At 48.7% G+C, this 20,681-nt stretch overlaps 1 long non-coding RNA gene across 1 annotated transcript in view; it reads left to right on the top strand.

The window, feature by feature from the left end:
• The first annotated feature begins 453 nt into the window (after positions 1-453).
• Positions 454-20,681, top strand: part of LOC144141640 (uncharacterized) — a 33,423-nt gene continuing 13,195 nt past the window's right edge. Inside the window, exons 1-2 of the long non-coding RNA XR_013316663.1 lie at positions 454-769; positions 15,746-16,908. This is a non-coding gene — a long non-coding RNA (uncharacterized LOC144141640). The remainder of the gene's footprint in view (positions 770-15,745; positions 16,909-20,681) is intronic.

Raw genomic sequence — 20,681 nt, 5'->3', positions numbered from 1 at the left:
TACAGTTCATTATCTTTCAACTACTTACACCTCCTCAGTTCTAACCTCGCACAAAAACAAGATCTCAATTACGTTGAAAAGGATACCAAGAAAAGCGCGATGGAGTACTGCTGATAGCGTCGTTGATTTCCGTTATCTTCTGCCCAGAGAACGCAGTAATTGAAAAGTTAGAATGGCGTATTCCCAATTTAAACACGCCGTTTTTAACCATTCTTGATACCTAATACAGATAAAATTTATACTCGTGAAAGAATAACATACACTGCGAAATTCCGGGAACGAGAGCAACTCCTACGCTGTCTTTTAGCACATGAAGGCCTTCAGGCGCAAGCGAAGTCTGATAAATGTCGAGATTACAAAAGAGGCGAGGTCGCTGCAAACCCGACAGGAAGGCGAGATAAGTGCGTCGCTCTTTGACTTCGCATACGCGCGACAAACAAGGGGCGTCGTCTCTCTGTGCTGGGCGTTGCTGAGATCGGTCAGAATGGCTCCGCTTGGCCACCAGTACACTCTGGTGGGCTTCTCGGAAGAAGTAGACAGGCGACCGCTCTATTTCGTCGAACCTCTTCCAGCGGCGAAAATATGCAGCGCGTGTGGATTCGTATCAAAGCTGGTTGGGCTTCTTGCTTGTGGACACTTCCTGTGCAAACCGTGCTACCAGCAATGTCAGCGAAGTGAAAAGGTTGTCTGCCCTCTGGAAGGAGACGCCTGCGCGGGCGAGGAAGTGACGTGGGTAAACCATCCGTCCAGAAGCATCTTGGAAAAGCAGGTGAGGCAGGCGATGTAGTCGTTAGGATCTTATTTGTCATTCCTAGCATGTTTGCCGCACAGAAACGCGGCTTTTGTCACCCCTGCAAAATGAAGCTAGGAGGTTTTATTCTTACGACAAAACAGTTAATTCATCGCAGCAGCCTGGTGAAGTGCATGGTAGACAGTTCAAGGTAGCTCAGATAGAACCAAAGCCATATTCCCAGATGAGGTAGGTGTTAAGTTGTTGACTGCTTTGTTCCCTCAATTCCGAATATAGAAGGTTGCCTGATACAGGCGACAATGTCAGGGAAACAAAATACCCTAAAAGGAAAAATGCCGGTGTGTTCGAGATTTCGGCGCACGTCAAAGAGGCCCAGGTGGGCGAAATTAACCCGGAGCCCTCCACTACGTCGCGCCTCATCGCCTGCGTTGCGACGGTGCGTTAAACCCCACAATCATTCGAAACAAAATGCCTTTTGGCAAAGCTTGGCTGAGCCAGGGGAGGGTGGCGGAGAACTGGGAAGTACAACAGCTCTTGTAATATCCGAGTGGGACTTCACTGCTTGCTTAGAGCCTATGGCCGGGCTTCCGATTAGGCCGTATATGAGCTATTGGCCGAAAAAGTAAATAGACCACCGCTCAGGCAGCCGGAGCGGCTGCTTGGGCGCACCGGTAGTGATGTTCCGTACTGGGAGAAAAAAAGCAAAGCGCTGCCCTGTGAATTATCGTAGAAATTTTCCTTTCTGATGTTCAATTTCTCGGCCCTGTACATCTCTGACGACGTTTTAGCTTCCGTTTTTTCCCTCCATTTATTTGTTTCAATGTGCCTTGCCTCTTTTTTCGTTACCTTGGCTGTTTTGGATTTTCCACTGTTCTTTCCGCATTCCATCGTTAGCCTTCTAGTCTTCCTTAACCACTGCTTGTCCACGCTTTTCAAGTATAGGTACCTAAAATTCCCCCGCATTTCCCCGAGGGGGAGAATGTGAAAGTGCGAATACACGGTTGTCGGCCCGCTTGCGGCACTTGAGCTCGGCCCCCGCAGCCCACCGCCTCGCCGCCTTCTCTTCCATCTCTTCCATCGGGTTTGTAGTATCACGTGTACACCACGCAGTTATCAAGCCGCTATAACGCCGCTGAGTCGCCAACGCACGCCGCTGACGACGTAGTTTGAATGCGTTAAAGATATAAGGCGCGTCAACACTGATATCACCGTCGCGTCCGTGGCTTGATCGGTAGAGCGTCGCGCTGCGGCCGCAAAGTCCGCGGATCGAAACCTGGCGCCGGATGCTGTTTTTCTTTATAGAGGAGCACTGCGGACGCCGCCGCCGCCGACGCCGGCGGTGGATGGTTTGGGGTCGCTTATAAAGTGTATTACTTAAAAGTCTCATTTCTCGGTTCACAAATTGGTTCGTAATTTGCACCGTATTTTCCCCGTACCTGTCTAGCAATTCCCTGCAAAATTCCCTGCGCTCTCTATCTTCCCTTGACGGATCTTTACGTGGATTGATGTTCGGTTTTCTGCGTTAGCGAGCGCCACCTATGTCTACTATACGTAGCCTTCCGGACGGAGACGCCGTTCAGAAAATGAAAGTTTCAGCGTGAACTGAATTCCACTACACGTGTTGCTCACCAGCCTTTGACAATGCATTTCACGGTTTTTACCAAACACCATGCTTCCTTTTCATGCTAGAGATCTACGTAAAAACAATCCGTATGGAAAAAAACAGTGTTGGGTAACAGTATCGGTCCATGACTACACAGACTGCCTTGATGTGAGCCGCATAGACGCAAGCGCCAGATTACACTCTAGTGTATATTATAAGAAACTGTATGCTTTACTAGCCCTTCCTCATGGAGTGTTCTTCCGTCTATACTCACTCCTATTTTATGAAGTGTATTGGAAGCGGACTGGGGTGGATGTGGCTTGCGGGAACACGACTACAGATATTTGAACATAAATCCGACGAATTGTTAAAGGGACACTGAAGTGAATTTTTCAAGCTCCCGTTTTTGCTTGCACTGCGTAGACTGGCTCAAATTAGCACACTTTTCATCGTTTATCCGGTTGACAAATCGGTAATTATTTTACAAAGCTGGAAAGAAGAAAAACTACCATGCGCGGTTTGCGGCGGCCGCACCAACTAAGGCTGTGACGTTGAGAGGAGGGGCGCCGTGATTGGACGATGCCCAAGGTTAGCAATCACACAAGTTTCGGTTTCGGTTTCGGTTCTGTAAAACATAACCAATGGCTTTGTTGGATGGGCATTCTCAATATCTCAGTAATCATCGTACCGCGCTTCTGCCATGTTGTCGGCTGTAAAATGCACAAGATAAGCCTCCCAGGACGGCTTGTAGTCGTAGCATTCACAAGCCGAGACCTACGCAGTGCATGAACCCCCTCCGCGTACCCGCAGACGCCCAAATGTCATGCGCTTTTCCCCCATATTTGGAGCTTGCCTCCCTCATGCCTGTATCGTAAAAAGCGTGTTCGCACCAGGCCAAGGGTCTGTTCATTCTGGCCTGTGCCCACTGCCTGCAAGCAGTCGGTGCTTATGGCAACAGCACGCCAACGAGAACTCGCTAGCACGCCAGTGCCAGCCTGCGCGCGTTTTGTGAACTAGTTCGTGTAGCCATGAACGTTGCGGCCCCAAAAAAGGTGAACTCAATATAGAAAACATCGGCGGAAAACAAAAAAGTTGACTTACAAAAAAAAAAAAAAAGCACGTACCCGCGGGGATTCGAACTTGTGACTCGCAAAACATTTGCAATGAATTCCTAGCGCCTCAGACTGCTAGGCTACGGAGCGGGACGTGAAGGCATTGCTAATATAGGGTATATATTGTACAACCGGTTTACACTTTTATTTAGCTTTGGCATTTCAAGCCGCTTAGGTGACTATTTGTTGTACTGCGATCGTGCAGTAAGCGTCGCCCGAGTTTCCACAGTAGCTCACGTCTAGCAATTGCATTTCGTAGACGGAAAAGCGTTCGCAGATGCGTAGTCGTGCTGCTGACCGCTGTGCTTGTTCGCCCAGCGCAAAAAAGTGCTTCCCGCGCCCTAGTTTTACGCTGTACGGTAAAAATATCAGTTGATTTTATTTGCTTAGTACCTATATTGACTTCGCTGACTCTTCTCCCGCCTTCAAGAGGCCTTATATTTTCCTACTGGCGTACCAGTCAGCGAAGCGTCGCATGTGCAGCGCTTGTGTGAAGCGACCTTGACTTGGAGCTAGATACAGTGTACAAACAAACCAAGTAAATAAAGGCACATTCTTCCATTCACAAACGTGTCCTGGCTTCGTTTCAACTAAGCGAACGAATTGCGACCAAGCAATTTTTTTTTTAACCTCCTTGATTGCGACGACCCGCCGGCGGCCGGCGGACGAAACGCTGGGCCGACTGACTCTGTCGGCCGGGGAGCCGTGCAGTAGCGCAGCCGTGGCGCAGCCAATTGCCAGCTCATCCCCTTCTGACGTCACACGAAAACGCCACACAAAATGGGCGAGCGTAAAGAGAGGAGGACAGCGTTTTCGAATTAGTTTTTCTACTAAATAAAATCGTGTAAACGCGCCTAGAGTGGTCGAAACATGGCCTGGGGACTCCGGACTACAATTTGCGCTAGTAATCCCGCAATGTTTACATATCACTTCAGTGTCCCTTTAAGGACAATTCTTAAAATAAAACAAAATAATGACTCGTTGTTCTTTGTTTTTTCTGTCCTGGTTTGTAGCGCTCGTTTTCCATAAGCAATGCACCAACTAGCCCAACAGCATATTTTACTAAAGTAATAAATGATGCGAAGTCCGGTTACTGACTATTTTCTTTTTGGTAGTGTCTATTATCCCGGCAACCGGTAGAATTACCGTCAGAAATTTCTCACGGCAGTCGCTTCTTATTGGCTAAGCACGCTACGCGGAGATTCAATCTGATAAATATCTCCCTAAAATGCCTTGTCTGCAGCTCCCCCTGTAGAACTGTGCTATAGTGCTCGGTGTTACACGAAAAAGCGCAGGTTCCAGTCCAAGGTAGGGAGGAGGAGGAGGCAAAACGTTTATTGAAAAAAAAAAAAAAAAAACGGTGGGTGGCGTCCTCAGTTCAGGAGGCCGCGCGCCGCCGCTGCTCGCGTGGCCCGCTGGATCAGCCTGAGCTGCTCCTGCAGGTCCGAGCTGGTCAACGCGCATTCCCACTGCTCGGGGGTAGCGGAAGGGAGAGGAACAGGGTGTTGAGGGCACAGGAAGACGAGGTGGGCAGTGGTGGCTGGAACTTGACAGTCCGGGCAGTTGTACTCGAAGCGTGAGGGGGAGATGTGGGAGAGGATGGTGGAGTTATAGTATGTGCCAGTTTGTAGTCTGCGCCAGATTCGTGATTCTTCGACGGACAGGGTAGGGTGGGGCGGAGGATATTTTCGGCGAGCGTGGCGGTAGTGGGATAAGATGTCGGTGAAGCAAGGTGGAAGAGGATGGATAGTGGCCGTCGTAGAGTCCGAGCCGCCTGGCCCTGTAGGGAACGCCCGGAAGTGAAGCTCGCGGGCTGCAGCATGTGCCGCTTCATTCCCTGGGAGTGAGGCGTGTCCCGGGGTCCACACGATTGTTATTGTAGGTAGGTCGCGAATGGCTTTCAGGAGCTTGAGCGCCGCCGGGGGTACTCTTCCCTGGAGGTAATATCGGCAGGCTTGTTGAGAGTCTGTGATTATGGTTAGGTGGGTGGTGGGTGTGTGGGTGGCCGCCGCGAGGGCAATGGCGGTGGCTTCAGCAGCGTTCGAAGAAAGATGAAAGAAGGTAGCGGCGTTGAGAACGGTGCCCTCGTTGTCCGTGACTGCTAGGGTCGAGCGGGGGTGTGATGGGGTTTGGGCGATGTCGCTATAGCGGGCATCCGGGGCTGAGGAGTACTTTCGTTCAAGGTGCTGCACTCTGGCTTTGCGTCGGCCTGGGTTGTATATGGGATGCATGTGGCGTGGAATTGGTGCCACCTTGATATTGGTCCGGATATGGGGAGGGAGGGGGTGAAGCTCGTTATGAGGGTTCGGCGTGGGGCGGCCTAGTGCCCTGAGGACAGTTCGGCCGGTAGGAGTGAGGGACAGGCGTGCCAATTGACTTGTCTGTTGTGCTTCGAGGAGTTCAGAGAGGGTGTTATGCAGCCCCAGTTGAAGCAATTTCTGTGTGGCGGCGAAAGCTGGGAGGCCCAGAGCGATCTTGTAAGCCCGGCGAATGAGTGCATCCAGCTTGCTCTGTTCTTGAGGTTTGAGGCAGACGTAGGGGGTGCCGTATGTGAGGCGGCTTAGAAGTAGGGCGTGAACGAGACGGCAAGTGTCCTGTTCCCTCAGTCCATGTTGGTGTGTGCAGATTCGCCGGATGAGATGGATAAGTTGCGATATCGTGCCCTGCAGTTGTGGGAGGAGTGCTGCTCCAGACCCATCCACGTGAAAAGGCACGCCGAGAATTCGCAGGGTTTTCACTTTCGGCACCAGTGCATCTTTGATAGTAACTTGAGGGTCTGGGGTGGTGCTCGGGGGTCGACCACGCGTTCTGGCGCGGAGGACCAAGAGAGCGGACTTTTGGGGAGCACAGGTTAGGCCGCGAGGTGCGAGATACTGGAGGGTGAGGTCGATAGCTTGTTGTAAGGCATCTTGTTGGTAGCCTGGCGAGCCTTTGTTTATCCAAAGTGTCATATCGTCCGCGTAAAAGGCGTGGCGTAGATCTGGTATGGTGGAAAGTTGTTTAGGTAGTTCAAAGAGGGCCAGATTGAATAGCAAGGGGGAAATAACCGACCCTTGGGGAGTCCCTTTGGCTGGTGTGTTGAAAGTAGGGGATTTGTATGGGCCAAGGCGGATAGTTGCAGTTCGGTCAGTAAGAAAGGCGCGCACGTAGTCAAAGGTTCGAGGACCGCATTGCGTGTGAAGGAGCCCTTGTAATATGGCGTCGCGCGTCACGTTGTCAAATGCGCCCTGGACGTCTAAGGTGAGGATGGTGCTGGGGTAAGTCTTGCTGAGGTTGTCGATAATTTGTTCTTTTAGTTGGATGAGCACATCTTGAGTAGACAGGTGATTTCTGAAGCCAAACATAGTATGGGGAAAGAGATCTTTAGTTTCGAGGTAGGAAGTAAGCCGGGAATGCACCATGTGTTCGAAAAGTTTTCCCAGGCACGATGTTAGAGAAATGGGTCGCAGATTGGTGGGGGTAACAGGCTTGTGCGGTTTGGGAATTAGAGTTATGTCTGCGTGACGCCATTGAGGGGGCAAGGTGCCTGCTTCCCAGTGGTGGTTGAAAAGAGTGAGAAGGGATTCTTGGGCTTCATCGTCGAGATTCCGAATGAGCTTGTTGGTGATACCATCCCTACCCGGGGTGGTATTGCGAGTGAGGCGTCCCAGGGCTTGTTGGAGTTCGGTGTGGGTGAACGGGGCATCAAGTGCTTGGTTTGGCGGACCCGTGTAGCTGGTGGCCGGAGGGGGCGGGTGCGTGACTGGGTGGCCGAACAAGTGATCTCTGATCGAATGTAGGAGTTCTCGGGGAGGCCGGTCACTGTTATGTATGAGTCTATGAATTTGGTGGTTGGTGGCTGTTCGAGTGGGTTTTTCGCCGATTAGTTTCCGGAGGATGTGCCAGGTGCGCTTGGTGCTGAGAGTGCCTCTTAGCTCGTCGCAGAAGGAGTGCCAGTTTTGTGTGTGCAACGTTTGAGCGTACTGGGTTGCTTGTAAAGTGATTGCCGCAATACGTTTCTTGAGGGTGCGGTTATGCTTTTGTCGTTCCCACCGTTTGACTAGCCCTCGGCGGGCTGCCCAGAGATGGAGCAAATGGGCGTCGGCGGCAGGATTCTTGTCGGTGAGGGGAATTGTTTCGGTATGCTTCTGGACGAGATTTTCTAGGGCCGATGTCCACTCTTCTAGGTTTTCGGTGATGGAAGGAAGGGCGGTGGGATCCTTGCGGAATGCGGGCCAATTAGTGATCTTTGTGAAGCCAATTTTTCGGGTTGTGTGCAATTGAGGTATCACGATTTGAATGAGGTAGTGGTCACTTCCGAGGGTGTCTGGAGTCCTTTGCCAAGTCAAATGCCCTATGTTGGCTGCGAATGTCAGGTCTGGGGAGGTGTCGCGTGATACACTGTTCCCCAGTCTGGTTGGAGTGGCCAGGTCATTGTAAAGAACGAGGGCGTGATGCTGGGTGGCGTGGAGGAGGGCTGTTCCCTTTTTTGTAGCCTGGGAGTATCCCCAAGAGTAGTGTGGGGCGTTAAAATCGCCGAGCAAAAAGAAAGGATTTTGATGCGCTGTCCGCTTGGCGTCGTGCACGAGAGTGTCGATTGCTTGCAAAGAACTTAGAGGTGGGCTGTATACGTTTAGAACAAAAACGCTGGGTTCGTTTCTTCGAGTTGGAAGAATTTCGACAAATGTGTGGGCGATGGGGGAGGTTAGACTATGTTCTTGGGCGGTGAGGTGCTGGGCCACTAGTATTGCCGTGCGGTGTAAGGGATCTTGGGTGTAGGCCGTGTACCCGCGAATTCCAGGGGCAGGCGTGTCGGTTTCCTGGAGGGCGATGATATCGGGAGGGGCAGGGGTGATGTAGAATCCCAATTGGGCTTTTTTGTTATTTAAGGATCGGCAATTCCACTGATAGATGGTCAGGGCCGGGGAGTTAGACATCGTCGTTGGGGAGGGCAGTGGCTAGGGCAATAGGATCATGCGTATTGGGTGGTTGGAGTTTGGCTTTCTTGGATTGCGAGATGGGAACGGAAGAGTTGCTAGCGAGGGCCTTCTCAATGTTTGTGATGCGGGCAGTAAGCACTTCGCTCATCTTCTGAATAGAAGTCAGGGTTGTTGTGATGGTCGATTGGAAGTCGCCGATGGCCTTTTCCAGGCGTTGGTCGATGAGGGGGATTATTCGTGTTGGTATGCTCTCTTCAAGGATGGCGGCAGCATGCTCGGTTTGTAAAGTCTGTGGTGGGAGAGTTGTGGGGGGGTTAGTGCATAAGGAGGGGCTTTGAATAGCAGCTATAGCTGACGCCAATGAATTGAGGCGTTCGTTGAGGGCAGCTTGTTGTTGCTGGATGTTTCGAAGGACTTCATGAAGGTTGGGAGAGAGGGAGATTTGTTGAGGTGTTTCCGATGGGCTGCTTGGCTGAGTCTGGCTGCTTGGCTGAGTCTGGGGGCTCAGTCGGCTGTCTACGTATTCCAGAAGACGTACCGGAACTGTTTGTAGTGGCCGTATGGTGGTCAATGTTGAAGGTCCGCTCTTGGAGGGAGATAAAACGGGAGCCGAAGCAACTCGTGTTCGGTGGCGTTGGCCCCCTGGCGGCGGAAAAGGGATGTTTTTTTTTTTTAATTTCAGAATTTTTTGGTCATCGTGATTTTGTTATTACTTTTTTTTACTCTGGTGTTTACTATATCAAGAGATCGACACACAGGACTTCTAGAATTGGTTGAATTATGTTCATTACAGGTTGTGTTCTGTGTCGCTGGGCTGGGTTAGATTAGATTTGTTGCAGTTTGGCGGGGTTTGGGTAGGTTATTACGCGTTTAATTAGGTTACGTAAGGTTCGGTCAGGTTATGTTACGTTAGGTTAGGTTGGGACGTAATAATACTCAGCAAGCTTTTATGGAAACTGCCGTGGGAATTTCCCGGAGGTAATTCTCACGGCTGCCGTGAGATTAGACGCAGCCTTCCTTTTTTACTCCACTACTCCTAGAATACCCTGTGTCTATTAAAGATTCCGTTTGTTCCTTTTGGGCACAAGTACAGCCGAAAATTCCCCGAAAACGGAAAATTCCCTGCACGGAACATCACCGTGCACCACAGCCCTGTTATCTCGCTACTCTCGCTCATGACGAGAGTGCCACGAGTGACGCCACACTGCCCCTCGTTCTCGCGTGGGTGGTTGTCGCGCTTGATAAATTTGTAAGGCACCGTTCGGCTTTAATTCAGCACACGGCGCAGTCACGCTGTAGCTGACAGCCGCAGGGCAACAAACCGCGGCGCTAGAAAGGAACGAAGACCCGTTCTGCTTTTAATTGCATAGCATTTTAGTAACTCACAATGTCACGCGGCGTTGGCGTGCCTTGTCGTAGTCCGCATGCGCGTCTTGTCGTAGTCCGCATGCGCGCCTTGTCGTAGTCCGCAGGCGCGCCTTGTCGTAGTCCGCAGCCAGGAAGAAATAACAGTTTCCGGCGCCCGGTTTCGAACCCATGACGCCGCGGGCGGAACGCAAGGTGCCCGGCGCCCTACCGACCGAGCCACGAAACCGACACACATTTCGATGCACCGAACGCGCCTTATATCCTTCACTCATTTCTCGTTTGTTTCGAAAGCGCCACAACTTGTCCCGCGCCTCCAAAAGATGGCGACACGGGTCCCGCGATCAAGAGATACGACTTGCCGGCGCACCCCCTCGGAAATGCTGTGCATTTGATCGTGCCCCTCGCGAGGGGGATGTCTTTGTACATTTCGTGTGTGCGTGTGTGTGTCCCCGCTACGCCTGCACGACGCCACCCGCACAGGAAGCGGTCCAAATTTCCCGGCCGACCCGCTGAACTCGCGGTGCGCGTCCGGGCGTGCCCCCCTTCGTCTAAAAGAAGCCGTACTCTACACTCCACGCACGAGTGTGTGCGTATATCGCGCAAGCACGTAACCTGTGCCACCCAAAACACCGAGCAAAAGAAAAGAAACGCACACACGAACGGACGAATTACGGTGCTGCATGGTACGTGACTTCCTTGGTGGCGGCGTATGTCACGCGTCGTGTGTGTGCATGTGTTGCACACCCTCGTAGTTGAACTTTTTAAAGGAGCCATGAAGAGAAAATGCAAGTTGGTTTTATTTATGTTTCTCCGCGCGATGAAGGCAACATTTCAACTGTTCCTATTCTTTCATCTCCGAAACTAGTCTTTCGCCCTGATTTACTTAATCCCTCCAGTGAGAGTGCACAGTTGACGATCCATTCCAATCCAATTCCTTTCAATCGAATTACGTGTTCAGCCCAAAACATGAAATGCGACCTGGCAATGGTGGCGTCCAAAGCAACGCGCGGGTTGGAGATGCCACCTAGCAACTACGATGTCTTTATACACTATGCCCATCCATCCAAAAAGAGCCACCCCTGCGTACAGGTCGTCACAACAACCGCGGCGACCACAGCGACGAGCGACGCGCACCCGTCACCAAAACTGTTCGCATACAGCAACCACTTTTTTTTGTAGGCGATTTATGTTCGTCTGATGTTGCGTATTAGTGCCTGTCGCATGCGTCCACCGCTGCTCGATTTTAGACAAGACGACACATACACCGCCACGGTGGCTAGCGTGACGCTCACTTTTTAAATGCAGAGCATTTCTTTAACTCACGATGTCACCCGGCGTTGTCGGCGTGCCTCGGCGTCCGCAACAGCCGTTCCAGGTGCGCCCTCTCCCCCGCTCCTCCTCTCCCGCATCACGCTACCCTCCTCGCTCTCAACAACAGGTCCGCACCCCTCCCCCTACACTATATAAAAAAATAATACTTACCGGCGCCTGGTTTCGATCCCACGACCCTGCGGGCGGAACGCAAGGTACATGGTGCTCTACCCACTGCGCCACAAAGCCGACACAGAATGGAAGGCTAAGAACGCGCCTTATATCCTTGACTCATTCAAACTACGTCAAGAAGCTGCTGATACAACGCATTCACTACCTGTGGGCGGAACGCGAGGTACATGGGGCTCTTCCCACTGCGCCACAAAACCGACACAGAATGAAAGGCTACGAACGCGCCTTATATCCTTGACTCATGCAAACTACGTCAAGAAGCTGCTGATACAACGCATTCACTACCACCAACTCCCCAAACACTAAACGTTAACGCAATACACCCACCCCCTATGCGACGCATTTACTCGTGTCCCCCTCGCGGGGAGATGGGTCCTTTTTTACTCCGGGGCGATGTTATAGCGTCTAAATTGCGTTTCCAGCATCGTGTCCGGCCGTGGGTTGAATATTCGTTACAGCTATTCCTCTGAAGACTGCTTTCGAGCATGTCTCGACAACATGGACGTTCCGTTCCCCAGAAAAATCATCCATAATGTGAATTGTTCATGACGAGTCAAGGTAAAAAAACACAAACAATAAGGAACACATGCTCAAGGTGCGTCGCTTTGGAAGTGACATATTTACTTTTTCAGCTGAGAGGAAAGCATGGTCCGTTTACGCATACCACCCGCCACTGCGTCCGCCGAACTCAGCAGAGAAGTGCACAGCCTTGCCTTTTGTGCATATCGAATTTTGGCACCAACTATTAGCTCTATCTTGTCCTCAGCCAAAGAACTTGCTTTTTCCGGCATATGTCGCACCGGGCAATCTTGTTTGAGAATAAAAGGGTGTCGCCTGGCCGTCTGTACGCTAGAGTATTGTTCGCAGATCACGAATGTTTCCGATCTAATTCAACGGTACTGGAAGTTAGAAGGTTTCCAAATAAATGCATGCTTCGCGCAACAGTGAATTTCGTGCAAGCGCTTGGTCCTCTGGAGGTCACCAGTCATTTTTTTCTATTTTTACTTTGGGGAGACGTGTCAATAATAGAGATAAAAATGCCTGTATTTACCTATTTCGTCACCAACATAGACATCCACAGTGCGGACGGCGGGTTTCTATATTGACGGGACAGAATTGCATGGCGAGAGACCGGCCGCCGCAAAATTTGTCCATGTTGCGGGGTGTCCTGGTTGCGGGGTCCATATTAACTAGGCATGTTATCATCTTTATGATGCGTTCGTTTTTGCGCCCGTTCCTTCTTCTCTTTCTATAACTCACAGCATTTGCCATCGCCCTGGCCTGCATATACGCTTTTAGAGTAATTCGCTTCGCTGTTTTCCTAATAAGAGCTGGATAAATACCTTCAGTGTGCCTCCAGTCGGGCGATTGTCTTCCTTAATAAGACCTCTATGGTAAATTTTGGCTTTCTTTTCTCATTATCTGGTTTGTTTAAAATATTGAGTGTACAAACGCGGAGGTTGGTTTTCTGTATATTTTCTTGTTAGGTAATTTATGCCCAGTGCATTTGCTACTAAAGTAAATTTCCTTTGATTCGTCTATAATTACAATACTGAAATGATCGCTGTAGCCCCAATATATGTCTCTAACGCAGGCTCTGGGTCAAAGCCCACAACGCATCACTAGAAGCGTCTTTTTGTACCTAGAGGCAAGACTCTGAAACAGTGTAGGGTACGCGTGTTAGGCTAGCATACTGGAGATATCCTTTGTAAGTCTCTTGCTTCTGCTGTAAGCCATTTTTTCGCTATGTTTGGGAGATAAACACCCATGACAGAAGATCCTTGCCTAACGAAGCAATAATGCTTTTTCACTAGCCGTGATAGAGTCTCAATCCCCTTTCCAATGGCAAAGGAAACCACAAAAACAGTTGTTTTCTTTCATTTACGTGAGAACGTGCATGTGGAAATTTTTCCGTCGAAGGAAAAGTTTTAATTCGAGAGGAAAGTATCTTCTAACAAACATTCTAAAAACTCAAAACCATGCTTAATTATTGGGTCTAGCGCTGTACATCTACACCATGGGGATCACCTGGGAGTTTAAGCTGTAAAGTGAATGTCAGTAACCAAAGGCTTGAAGAAATTGGAGGTGAACCAAATACACAGTCCAAGGTAAAGAAAGAAAACGTTTTCTTAGGACAACAAAACACGTTGGCCATAAATGTAACCCTGTGCCGTCGAAACTGCCCCGCCAGTTATGCCGATTTGTGAAACGTCAGAAGCCAGAAAAATTATTGTGTTGACTTAATTATCCTTGCTTGTTTGAATGGTAAAGCAGCAGGTAATTTTAAGTGGGTGTATCGGCGATCAGCATTCTACGGGAGCTGCGTTCTTCCGTTTCCAATCGCCCTGAGTGGGTAAGAAGGAATAGCCTCTGGTAAAAGGCTTCGCTGTCAAAAGAGAATCGAGAGGCGCGAACACGAGCTTCTGATTCCAGCTGTCGCTGTCATTGACCTATATTTTCTTCAATGGGCTGGGGACCATTCCGAAGACAATGGCGAACTGTCTTACTGAAAAGCTTCAAGTCTGTATTAAGGTACGTTTTAATGAAAGCAGCATGGCAGAAGCGCTATATGGCAGTAAATCTTCGCTGGGGGAAGCCATGGGGATTCAATCTTTAAAGAAAATTGGCGGGTTTCAGTTTACTCGAAATCGCTGTGGCACGGGGCGTATTGTTAGAGCAGTGGTTAAGGCACCTACACGTAACCGCTGGGTATACTGAACCACTATATATAGCATTCAAAGATTATGAGAAAGCATTTGACTCGGTCGAAACCATAGCAGTCATTCAGGCATTACGGAACCAGGGGGCAGATGAGCATTATGTAAGAATACTCGAGGATATCTACAATGGGTCCACAGCTACCATCATCCTCCATAAGGAGATCAGTAAAATACCTATAGGGAAGGGCGTCAGACAAGGAGACACCATTTCTCCAGTGTTATTCACAGCATGTTTAGAAGACGTATTCAAAACATTGGATTGGGAACAGGTCGGAGTAAGGGTTAATGGAGAATACCTCAGTAACCTCACATTTGCTGATGATGCTGTCTTGTTAAGTAAATCGGGGGACGAATTGCAAAGCATGCTTTCCGCCCTGGACGAACAGAGTAGACCCGTGGGCGTGAAAATTAATATGCAGAAAACAAAGTGATGATCAATAACCTCGGGACAGCACAGCGGTCTGAGATAGGTGGCGAGGCAGTGGAAGTGGTAAGCGAATATATCTAGTTAGGCCAAGTTGTGACCCCGGATCCCAACCATGAGGCAGTGATAATTGGAAGGATCAGAATGGGGGGGAGTGCATACGGCAGATATTCTCAGATAATGAATAGCAGCCTACCGTTGTCCCTGAAGAAGAAAGTGTATGACAGCTGCATCTTAACGGTGCCCACTTACGGGGCAGAAACTTGGAGGCTCACTAAGAGGGTTCAACTTAAATTGAGAACGACTCAGTGGGCAACGGAGCGGAAAATGATACGTGTAACATTAAGGGAGAAGAAGAGAGCGCAGTCGGTTAGGGAGCAAACACGTGTTAAGGACATATTAGTAGAAATCGACAAGAAGAAATGGACGTGGGCAGGGCATGTAATGCGAAGGCAAGATAACCGCTGGTCATTAAGGTTAAAGGAGTGGTTGCCTAAAGAGGGCAAGCGGGGCAGGGGGCGGCAGAAAGTTAGATGGGAGATGAGATCAAGAAGTTTGCGGGGATAAATTGGTCACAGTTGCCACAAGACCGGGGTAATTAGAGAATAATGGGAGAGGCCTTTGCCCTGCAGTGGGCGTAGATAGGCTGGTGATGGTGATGATGATGAAGATGACGTTACCGCTTGTCCCTGGGTTTCATACCGGTTTCGGTCAGTAAAGGCAGCTACCACCGTCATTGAAGGGATGGTTTTTCTCAACCTCTGTTACGAGACTACAGCACATTCCTAGCGCGAGCGAATGGCCACAGCGCTCCTATTGACGCATTGATGCAGTGGCTGTTTCACTAACCTAAAATGGGGTCCTTAGTAATTATTTTGCCCAAAAGAGTGGCCTGAGATATACGTATAGGACGAGAGATGTGAATGACCCAAACTACACATTGCGAGTTTTTAAAAGACACACCAGTTTCTCAGAAAATGAAAAATATTTGTAAACATTGATTCACCCGATTTAGGGGAAATCCCCAAGGTGGAGTAAGTTTTGGCAAAGGAAAGTATGACATGCACCTCAATGCAACCGTACGGCTTCAGACGAAAGCTATACAGCTTTCTCGAAACTTCACAGCTGAAAAAAAATCGTCGTGGTCTAGGATTCGAACCCGGGGCCACCGCTTTCTTTCGCCTTTGGAAACACTGGCTTTCGTGGTGGGTTTAAAAACTTCAGCACATGGTGTATACCAATTTTATTTCCTGCACAGACGAAAGTTTCGTTCCTGTCTTAGCCTTTGGTTTAACATTCAATAAAAACCTGTGTATTACCTAATGCCACTCAATATGCAATGCAGGTTTCATGCTGGAATCACACCAATGGCTGCAATTTCATCACTGCTGCTGCGGACATTTCCAAGCACTTTCACAACGAGTGTGGACACCACATGGCAAGCTGTCCTAAATGCTCGGCGAAAATCCTTGCCTCCGATGTGTGCGCACATCTCGAAAGCTACTGTGATTCTCCAAAGATACCCTGTGAAGCTGCATTCCAAGCGAGACAAACTGTTTGCGAAGAACACCAACATTCCAGTATCACATGCTCAGATGTCACGAAACTCAGCCGGCAAATGCCCAATTCCGACTCAATGGACATGTCATCCATTCAAGCCCAGCTGAAAGAAATTAGCCGCACTTTTAAAACTGTCGTTGGCGCTACACTTTCTGACTATGCACCCGAGGATGAAAGGCACTCAAGACGAAGTCTACTCCAAGACACTGTTAGCCGAATCAAGAATCAAAGGGCTGGAAAAACCGGTCAGGGTGAAGATTTAGGGACCAAAGGCAATGTTAATGAACAAGCTCTGAATCACAGCTTGTTAGAAAAAATTGAGGCACTGGAGCAAACAGTAAAGCAGGCGATGCAAAAAAGAATAGATCAGGATGAGTTGGCGGTGCCGTTCTCTGAATTGAGAGAAATGATAGGAGACGGACAGCGTGACACGAAGGCTGAGCTTGAAGGAATGTCAATGGCAATTGATTCCAAATGCGGTCGAATGACCGATCTTCTGCACACTACTTTTGCCCTTGTCTCGAGCATGCCTTTCGGCGCATCGTACACGTGGACTTTTGAAGAATATGCGTCGCTACTGGAACGACATCAAAAAGGAGAGACCGGGGTGTCACAAATGCTTGAGCCGGTATACCTGCGAGGATACTGCGTGTCTGCTGGCATCGCTATATATAAATGTGGTGACAGAAAGTTCCGCTTTCAACTGCACAAAGGAAAGCTGGATGAGTTTCTTCAGTGGCCGTTCAATCTACGAATGAAGTTCTGTATCCTTCACCCCGAGAGTTCCGAGAAACTGGAGTACTGTACAACACCAGATAGCATATACACGCAATCCTTTTTAAGACCGGTTCATGAGGCAAATGTTGGCATTGCAATTTTTGGCAAATCCTTTGAAGAAGCTGAGTTGGAGGGCCAGGGCTTCATCAAGGATGGCCGAATGCTGCTAAGGTAAGACATCTTGCACCATAAATGCACCCTCCAATTCCATTAATATCCGAACTGTTCTCCTAAACGCTCGCGCACCCAAAGCGCACCTTTTTTCATGGGCTCTCCAGAGAGAATGATGGAGCACCCAGCTTTGCCTAAAGAACTTCCAAGAAAAGTCACATAAATGCATCTTGAAGGACGTTTACTTCCAGGGAAACACTGGATCACGAGGCGAGACCTTTTGGGGCCGGTCCTCTAACCACTCACTCGTCGCTCGTAACTGAATTTAGCCCGTGTCGTAAGCTTAATTTGCTACATTACCAAGGCTGCACTAGAGACGGAATGTAGTGAGTGGTTTGTCCACAATGATTATGTACCAACGTATATGTCATAATTGTCATTTTAGAGTGGAAATCCCAGAATAACCGCGAATATATGAGCCATTTTTTTAAATGAGGTGATCCACCGAACGCGAATTTGAGAAATAAGGGGAAGTGTGTTACCGGTGGTAAATGCAAAGCCAGCAAAGGTAATATACGATATATTTTAAAAGCGCGGGCGGGGAAGTTTACGGCCACAGGTAAACAAAAATTATGACGTGAGTTTGAGCATAATAGGAGTGATAAGTTTGGATTGGGGTCCTATTTAATTGAAACACTACAGTTGATGCGGCATTTTCACTAAAACGTTACTTAAATTGACTTTCAATAATGGTGCGATTTATCTTTGGTGGATAAGGCATTAATAATATGCAACAGGACTTCAAGAACAGTAGAATTATACATGAAGATCAGGTGAGTACACTTGGCACTATTAGCAGGTCTTTTCGAATTCTTGCTGAGGACAATTTTCTTGGGCCCAACTGAAGGCACTCACATTGTAAGCAGGCTCTTCATTGCTTTGCCATCGATTTTGAAAACGCTTCACAAGAAAGCTGATATCTTCACCACGTTGTCAAGGGGGGGGGGGGGGGCGGGAGGCACTTCGCAGGGCTTGTAAGCGACGGCTATTTAGTTAAGTAGTAAAATAAGACATATCAGATTAACAAAAATAAATATCACCAGAGATATTTGTAGGTACGGGTGAGACAAATTACGCTGTTATTTTACTCGGATTCATTTCGTTCAGTTTTTTCATTCACTTCGTCGTTGAAATCTGGGTACAGAGCTTTCGCCGACCTCCTAATTGCCGTCTGAATTTATAAGAAGTGAACTATAACAAGCAAAAAAAAGCTTGTAAAAGCAGCCACGAAAAAGCTTGCACAGTCAATCCAAAAGAAAACTCCCATTGCGGAAATGATCTTTGCTTACTTTGAACCGTAAAATAGCAGGGTCTGGCTTATTTTCGATGTGAACCACGATTTGCGTACACGATTTTCAGGGTGTTATCTAAACTATTTTGTAGCCACCCCTTTTTTAGAGACATGTGGCCGAGTTTTTCTTGTAACTGCAGTTTCATCCGAGTTAGTTTCGGTTTCTGGATATCCCTCATTTCGAAAAAAAAAACGCCTCACATGTCTCCTTTGGACATCCGTCGCAGGAATGCTTCCTGAAATAAGGACCGCAATTTTTCCCGATACTGTCCACAAGCCGTGTTCGCATTTAGGCGAAATAAGAGGCTTTTGATCGTCTGCGCGCATTTTAAACCCATATCGCGCTTTCGGAAAAAAGCCTCACTCAAACCATAAGAAATGTGTACAGAATTGCAAACACAGCCCTTGGGAACTCAGCCACGACAACGGCTATCGCTCAGCTTTTGCGATCTAATCCCATATTTTCTTCCACTGTATTTTGAGGACACGCGTTATCATCATAGAGAACCGTTATAAGCACCAGGCGAGGTGCTCCTCTGCAAACATGGGTCGCGGTTTTAGGTTGTATTGTGCACTGCGCGTGCTCCCGTGGTCAACTCTTGAGGGACGTTTTCAAAGCCATAACCCTTTTCTTGACAACTATCACCAGAAAATTCTTAAAGCCCCTTACCTCCCTATCATAATGTTTCATCTATGTGCGTCAGTGGCTTTCTTTGGCAAAATTGGCCCTGCTTCATCAAACTCACAAATTTGTAGAGTCACTACTCACTCAAACCTAGACTCATTGCTGTGCAACACTTGTGCGTTCACTCAAGCTCAAACTAACGGCGGGCGCAAAACTGGTCGGAAACCTCACTCGGGCTCAGAACTAAAAACCGACTCAATACTGAAAATGAATTTTCATATCAATGGAATTAAAGCCCAAAATGACGCACAACTCATATGTACTCAGAATCAGAACTCACATGGACTCAGATCTCATATGGACTCAGAACTCATACGGTCTCAGAACTCAAAATGAATTTAGAACTCAGATGGACTCAGAACTCACTCGGGCTCTCAACGCAAGATGGACCGAGAAGTTCTGAGTCCATTTTCAGTTTTGAGCCTCAGGGAAGTCTGAGACCATATGCGTTCTGAGTGCAGTTTGAACTTTAGTACATTTTGAGTTCTGAGACGGAATAAGTTCTCACTCGGGCTCAGAACATAAAAAAAGGCTCCCAACTCAGACGGGTTGGGTGAACTCAGAATCCGTATGAATTCAGAGTTTGGAAAATTCGTGCGGGTTCACGAAACGGCGGGCGCAAACTCGTGTGCTTCAATTCTCGCGTTTGGTAAGAAAGACATGATTTCGTAACTCCAGTGGGGTAGTAGAGAATTTCCGCTGCCGATTTATTACAGCTATACTTGCTAGACTAAGAGGTATAGCACCACTTACAAACGAATTATGTATATGTTAAATGCCAAACCCTCGATATGGACTGCTTGGGCATGAGAAAGAGGATTCAGGCTCGAGCGTGCGCTAAGTCCCGGGGCAGAAACAAAGGCCATTGAATAAGGTGACCTGCGCTCAGCTCATTCAAATCCAAACTGTTTATGGTTAGGGTGCCGTCCATTCTTGTTCTGCCTCTCTAAAAAATGCCTTGTGGCAGAGCCAACTGTTCCCACGATTGTGTGAAGCTCGAAGCGTTCATGGGACTGACATTGTTTTTGTTTGCATGCTTGCTTGACTATGGTGGATCCACCTGTGACACGTGTCACTGCTGGCGCCGGTCAACAGCGCCACACGTGCTAAAATCGCGAAAATGAACTCTGCATGTCATTGCGTACACACATGCAACAAGCATGTTTCCGTGTCGTTTAAATGTGCAACCGCTTGCAAGCTGTCATGATTTTAGTCATGATACGCACACCTTGAATTTTTTTTTCAGAAATCAATTTCTGTTGACGCACATTTACCTTAATTATTTACCGCGCCATGAGAGTCATGGCTAGTCACATTCTGGGTGAAAATTCAAAATGATTCATCCAGGGTAAGTAAGGCATGAAATTGAAGTCCTCGATTCGTGGATTTACATAGGATGCAGATGAATAAACTTTATATGAGTCGAGGTGCTGCTGTTAAGGCCGCCCATTGGGAGCCTTCCTTAGTCCGGGATGCCTTGGACTGTGCTGGCCATCCGTGCCCTCTCCACCAATCGTCGCTGGTGTGAGAGGTCGAGCTGGTCAGCAGCTCCACCCACTGCTCATAGGCAGGGTTGCGGTTAGGGGGGAGGGTAAGGGATCGCTGTCACTAGCATACCATGTGGTACATGATGCCTGGTTGGGGGGCATGCCGTGGGATATGGGGTGGAATACATGGCACGTAGAAGAATGTTTTGTGGGTAGGAGTAAGTCTGTAGTCGCTGGAAGCTGGTAGCTTCATGACGAGACAGGTTAGATTAGGGGAATGGCTATTTGCGACGATCATTCCCCAAGTGGG

This window comes from Haemaphysalis longicornis, unplaced genomic scaffold (genome assembly GCF_048455015.1).
Source record: "Haemaphysalis longicornis isolate Haplotype H1 unplaced genomic scaffold, Haemaphysalis longicornis Haplotype H1 scaffold_6, whole genome shotgun sequence".
Classification (NCBI taxonomy): Eukaryota; Metazoa; Arthropoda; class Arachnida; order Ixodida; family Ixodidae; genus Haemaphysalis; species Haemaphysalis longicornis.
This window is presented reverse-complemented; position numbering and strand designations above follow the sequence as displayed.